The sequence below is a fragment of the Melanotaenia boesemani genome, chromosome 6 (genome assembly GCF_017639745.1).
Source record: "Melanotaenia boesemani isolate fMelBoe1 chromosome 6, fMelBoe1.pri, whole genome shotgun sequence".
NCBI classification, from domain to species: Eukaryota; Metazoa; Chordata; class Actinopteri; order Atheriniformes; family Melanotaeniidae; genus Melanotaenia; species Melanotaenia boesemani.
In genome coordinates this window covers 11934788-11941155 of record NC_055687.1, presented here as the reverse complement: position 1 = coordinate 11941155, position 6368 = coordinate 11934788, and positions in this window count along the sequence as shown.

Sequence of the window (6368 nt, the reverse complement as noted above, 5' to 3'; positions counted from 1 at the left end):
TTTCTCTCTGTGCCTTTGTGTTTGCAGCTTGAGAAGCTCTCGCCTTTTCATTCCCTCTCTGATCTCTAGGCCTCTCTCCACTCTCTAATTTACTTCTTCTCCTGTTTAGTGCCCACAGCCACTGGGTCTCCTGCTCTTCAGTCAAGGGGATTAGAAGGATGGTATGTGGACGAGAGACGGGGAAAGATGGGGGGGGGGGGGGGGGGGGGGGGGGGCAGGAAAGATGAATTCTCTGCAATGATGCATTTTTAAAGCAACTAAGTGTTGGATTGTCTGTTTGTATTTGGTGTGTGAGGTCATTTGACACGAATGAATCCAGGTGAAAATAATGTGCATGCCACTTCCTGCAACCTTGTTAGGTACTGATTTTATTTTCATGTTAGAGTCGCTTCAGGGTCAAACCCATTTAGGTGGGACAATTTATTGCAGGTAATGACATCAACCACTCGGATGTCATATTTCACTTCAGTGCACAAACTGTCATGAAGGCAGGGAGTATGTGCTGCTTTCAAATAGTCACATTTGACATGTTGCTTATGTTCAAACAGCAGTTTTCACCTGATTCTTGTCACTTTGATGTTTTCTCTGCAGATTTATTCTTTGTAGCATTTTTACGTCCCCAGTGGATCTTAGCAATGACTCAGCTTGACACAAGCCGTCGTGCTTAGACAGCAACAAATGTCATCTTAAGGCCCTTTGTCATTGCTTTACACAATTAGTCCCATGAGCAGACATTTTCATCTAACCTGATTTTTTTTCAGCTTATACATTTATGGTTTTGTTTTGTTTTTACAACAGTTCAGAATTTGCAATACAAGCCCCCATTTCAACAAAGTTGGGAAACTGTTTAAAATGCAAAAACAGGTAAATCTGATAACTGTTGGCTTACTTTGTGGTACTTAAAAATGGAAACAAATATAAAATCAAGAAAAAAGTCTAGAGAAGTTGCAGCTACATGCAGCAGGTGAACTGTTAGCAAGTCAGGGTTTCAGGATAAAGACAGCTTGTGACTCAGCACTTTTTGCTTAACTTCATCAGGAAAACTTTTTCACAACATATTTATTTCACTTAGAAAACCATTCCAAACCAACCTAGTGCCTTCCCACCGCCACATCAAAGATGCAACCTCTGTGCAAGGCAAGCAGGATGCAACAGCGCACTTCTGCGCTGAAATGTCGTTGGGTTCTCTGAACTCATCGCAGAAAGAAGACACGTGCTTATTGGTCAGATTAGCCGCTGTCACAAACAATGAGTAAGTAAACCTTTTTAGGTTAAAGGTTGATTGAAAACCAACTTTTTATCTTGTTGCCAGTTTGCAGATAATACTGTGTCTAAGCACTGGTACAGGAAGTCCATAGCACTGAGTGAAGGCTTAATATAGAATTCATCACATGCAACAATGTACTATTTACATACCAGCAAAGGCTCCTAAAAGTGACCAAAATTTCTCCCCAATCAAACTTAAAGGTGACTGAGAACTTATTAGTGTTATTTCCAGGTTTATGTAAAGGGTGATCAGATTCCCCATGTTCTTAAAGGGTCCAGTAATTATATATAAATAGTAATGTGCAGAGTCTAAAATAAGCATTTAAATGATAAAATACCAGAAAGAGAGAAACTCACAGTTCAGCTTCTGAGCTCTTTAATAAGTGGATAAAATGTGTCTTTGCACTTTATGATTGATCAAAACTATTTTTTTTCATGTGTCAGCATTTATATTGTGCAGGTTCTGTCTGCTGTAACAAATGGGGAAGCATAAATGGAGTTTTCACTGTCATGTCTTATTGACAGATGTTTGGATGATCTTTCATTCCTGTGGAAGCATTAAGTATTTTGTCCCAGAAAGTTCAAATGCTTCAGCATATTACAAGAACAGGTGCCGCCTCTTCTTAAAAAAATGACTTTTTAAATTTGCGATGAGTTGACTGGAGTGCAGAATGGAGTGATTGAAATGATGGGTTGTTGGGAAAAGGGTAATAAGAATTATTGATAGATAAAATATTGTCAAGCTCTTTTTTTCTCTTTTTATTTTTTTGTTTGAGACACCCAAACTACATTTTGGATGAATGGATGGATGGATGACCTGCTAAAATGAGTTTCTATTAATAATTACTTTTAAAATTTAAAAAATGTCAGATGATATTATCTGAATTCAAATTCAGGAAAGCATTTCACAAAGTTAGTGCACCCCCACATGCAGGATGATGAATCATAATGTTTCATAGCTTTCAGACAGAACAGCGTGCATGATATACTGATTTTTTTTCATAAATTCATTGACCTGCACTCCTGCAGGTTCCTTTGTTTGTTTTTGTTGATGAATTTTTAGACGGGTGTTCTTTTCTTCTCTTTAGAGAAGATCATTTATATTTTGGTCAGTTTTCTTTCTTTTCTGTTCATGTTTTCTTTTTCTCTTTGCTCTTAGTCACAGCTTTACTAGCTTTAAAGACAGATGAGCTACTCTAATAACTGCAGCATTACCACACTATGAAAATGAAGAAAAACAGCTCCCCTCAAACTTCAAATAGTTTTTTTATGCAAAGCATATTTTGCCCTAACTGCACATCTAAAATTTACATGTTTCAAACAGTTTAATCCAGTGTTTCTGGATTGCCCTGCATGTTTCAGATGTAACCCTACTTTAACACCTGAATTAAATGAATAGCTCGTTAACAGGCTGCAAAGTGAGGAAGTTCATTCATTTGAATCAGGTGTGTTGAAGTAGATACATGTCTAAGGCATGCAGGGCAGGGTGTCCCGAGGACCTGGATTGGGAAACACTGGTTTAATCAATAGCAATGTTTATATTTATTCAAATAATTTTTTTTTTTTTTTTTTTTGAGTAAATGCAAAAACACCTTATTGCAGTTAAATGTTTTGCTTGAATGAATGAACATTTTATTGTCATTCCATCTATTTATTGATAAGAGTTGGCTTTTAACTTTGATTTCTCCATTGTTGATGTACCAAATTATTCAGATTATTTTTCATTCTGATGAAAATCTTTATCGTCTAGTCAACACTTGGGAGAAATAAATTGATCCGAGTCTTCAGGAAGTGTTTGCCTTGCTGATCACCAAATGTTTAATCTTAACTTTGAATGTTTAGTAAAAAAAAAAATCCTTCCTTGTTGTCATGACAACTGAGCATCGGTAGATGAAGAATGTGAGGGGCTCTTAAATGTTCCAGTCTTCTGTTGTTACTGAAGAATGTTAGATAAGAATGTTAAATAATGATAAAACCACATACTTTTAACTCCTAATACTAACCACTTGCAGATGCCTAACACCATCCACTACTACCTCTCTTCTTCTTATAAATGACCAAATCAATTATGTGTTACATACATGTGTATGTTGTCTTGTAGATAGATGATGATGATGATGGACGACATGATGATGATGTCATCAGAGACATAATGAGAATGTGGGAATGTCCCCATCACATAAGCTACATTTCCATGTAGAAAGGTATATCACTAGATGAAGTAGTCACGCTCCATGGACAGATAAAGTTAATAAATGTTGTGTCACATGATCAGATTGGGAAAGAACTGCTATATGTCATGACAGTATTAGTACAAGTTAACTGGTGAGTGTATATGACAGAAGGTGTTCTAGGACATTTTTGTCAAAAGTCTTATGGATATATATTTATTTCCAAACAAGTTAATATTACACTTTTATTCATTCTAACTTTGCTTGCACTAACCAATTTAAATGGAGGAAAGCATTAATTTTGCTTCAACCAATCAAGAGCATGTACGTGTGTTTCCAGGATTTTAGCAATAATGCTTAGAATTTTTCCTATTTTACTGTCCCTTTCAGTATCTGTGCTTCAACAGTCAATCAAAGGCAGCACAGCTCAGTAAAGAATATGCCTGTCTGGGACACAGCTTGGCAACACACAACAGCAGCTTGATAATGGTGTTTTTATTGCTACACCTCAACTTTTTCCAACCGTAAATCCGTTGGCAGTGATTAATTTAATTCTGTAGACAGGAAGAATTAAAAGTGCTGGACCCAAATAACTGTTCCGTTTTCATCAAATTTGGAGCCAGAGATGTTTGGAGTGGTATGGTTAAAGGGGTTTTGTAGTTTAAAGAACTTCTTTTTGAGGTCTGACAGTGGATGAGTAAGCCTATATGGCCATGTTTTAAATAATCAGTGCAGGGTAGGGTGGCAGATATTTTAAAGTATATAACTGGCAGGAAAAAGAAAGCATCCCATAATGTTCAGTGTCAGCATAACTGTTGTCAAGTGGTGATTAAGGCCTATCAGCCTATCAGGGTGATGAAATGTGCAAATATTAGATGCAGAAAACTATTTTATAGTTTTTTTTGTTTGTTTGTTTGTTTTTACTGTTGGCAGTGTGACAGCCCAGACCACATGGACCTTTTTGGGTCTTTTTGTTTGTTTGTGTTTTTCGGTTTAATTTTGTGTAGCAGGTCATGGAGTTTCTGGCAGATTGGAGATAGCTGGCCATATTCCATAAAAAGGCCGTCCTTTTTGTGGTGGGGCCCGGTTCAACTAACCTTTAGGGCCTGGCATTTTAATTGGTTGCGCCGTTAGTTTGGTTAAGAGTTACGTTGTTTCAGTTTGGTAATAACGTGTTTCATGTGAATTAACTCGCATCTCCCTTTATTTGCTATGGTTCATGAACCAACCATAACAGTGGTGTAAAAGGTTTCAGAGAATAAGTAGCTAAAAAATGGCAGAGGGCAATTATTTTTATGTAGCCAGTGAATGTTGCAATGAACTAATATGAAAAATTAAAAAAAAAAAAAAGAGCAGTTAACGGAGCCAACAAAACAATTGAAATCAAACAGACCAAAGTTAATATCACATGCACCGAGCTACTTTCACATGGCCTTATTACCTTTACAAATGTTAGCGTATAAAGGTGCAGCATGTAACACAATGAAAAGTCAATGATAATTACTTAAAATGAGCTGTTCTGTCAGTTTAGCATACATTACATTAATGCGCATGCGGGTTAGGGTTAGGTGCAGTCGTTAGTTTGCACTAGGCGTATGCTGATCTGACAATGTATGCTGAACTGACAGAACATGAGCCATCTATATCTACTTGCCAAGGGTCCAGATACGTGGCAGCTGCTTTACTTTTGCCACCATTTTTACTACGGTGTCTCAAAATAGACAAACTGTGAACTGAGAATGGGCTGCAGCAGTGGCTTTGTCTGATATGTGCTAAAGCAGTGTTTTTCAGTCCTCAGAGCCCACTGCCCTGCAAGTCTTAGGCCTGGTACACACATAATGATTTTTTGGACTGTTTTTGTCCCTATTTTGCCTCTTCCCGACCTTGGATAGCAAACGCCAAATCATCGTTGAGATTTCCCTTTCTAATTATCGTTTGGTCTGAGGTGTGTTATGAGCTGATTTGTCCCGAAACGGGTTGTAGCCGACAACTGGGAATATTGAACATGTTCAATATTTCAGAGCCGATTTTTGAGGAACGCCGACGACTCGTGCATTCTGATTGAAGCGATGGTGACGTGGTACGGGATGTAGCCAATCAGAGAGCGAGCTGGCTGGGGAACAAGGAAGTAAATAAAGTCTGTGTTCACGCCGTCTCCAGTCTGTTATTTTTTTCAGTTTTGGTTTTTTCTATTAACAATCGTCCCAAGACCACCATCATTCCCTCGTCCTGTAGGTCCTCTTTCGTGCTGTGTGTTGTGTTTTCCGATTGTTACCATGTTTCTTCTTCTTCGTTTTTTGACGGATGTTGCTATGGTTCTTCTTCTATGTTTCGACGTTTGTCCTGCTCGGAGGACTAGATTGTAGATCAGTTGCGGGACAGCATCTTTATGTGTGTGTTGTTCTGTGATTACATTTTCGGAGCACACCACACACAGTACGATCAAAAGTGTGAGGTCTCGACCAGATAAAAAAATCTCATAAGATTAAAAAAATCGTTATGTGTGTACCAGGCCTTAGAGGTAAACCTACTTCAACACACCTGAACGGCTCATTAACAGGCTTGCAAAGAATTTGATGAGTAAGTTTATTAATCTGAATCAGGTGTGTTGGAGTAGGGACACGTCAAACCGCCAATTGGGGGTTACCCCCAATTTTTGCCTTGTCGCAGCTCTTCCCCAACTGGGGAGACATACAGGGCAGTTGGTCCTGAGGACCTGGATTGAGAAACACTGTGCTAGAAAGACAAGAGAAACAAAACATCAGGGATCAATGGCTTCTCCCCTAGCAGTTGTGGTTTACTGTCTGGTGGTAGACTGCCTGACCACAATGACTTGTGTGGGTAGCTCCATGTTGGGAGCTGTTGGACTGTGGTCTGACTGAGCCAGAACTGTGTCTGACCTCTTTAGAAAAAAAAAAGTTAGAAATATCT